The sequence below is a fragment of the Hipposideros armiger genome, unplaced genomic scaffold (assembly GCF_001890085.2).
Source record: "Hipposideros armiger isolate ML-2016 unplaced genomic scaffold, ASM189008v1 scaffold_728, whole genome shotgun sequence".
Taxonomy (NCBI): Eukaryota; Metazoa; Chordata; class Mammalia; order Chiroptera; family Hipposideridae; genus Hipposideros; species Hipposideros armiger.
This window is the reverse complement of record NW_017732078.1, coordinates 7,731-8,088: the sequence shown is the minus strand read 5'-3', so window position 1 is coordinate 8,088 and position 358 is coordinate 7,731.

Genomic DNA, 358 nt, shown 5'->3' with positions numbered 1-358 from the left:
ACAAAAGTGCCTAGAGAATATGAGTACACACACACAAATTATTCACACTTTAGCAGCTGCAACAAACACAAGAAGGCAGAAAATATTTTACTTTCCTAATAAAAACATTGAGGCTATTTTAAATAATCTAAAGAGATATTCATTCGTGTGTATGGTGCAAACTGTCAATGCCTCAGACATCTAGAACCTCTAAAATGTTCTGACTTTTCTTTGTTCTTCAAAGCCTTGCGGTAACCACCATTCATTTCTATTGCTTTGATGGTTAGATAGCTAACTCCCCAGAAATCCAGGGAGACATTAGCACATACAGCTGCAGTTTCTAATAAGACAGCTATTTGCATACACAATCAGCCACAAT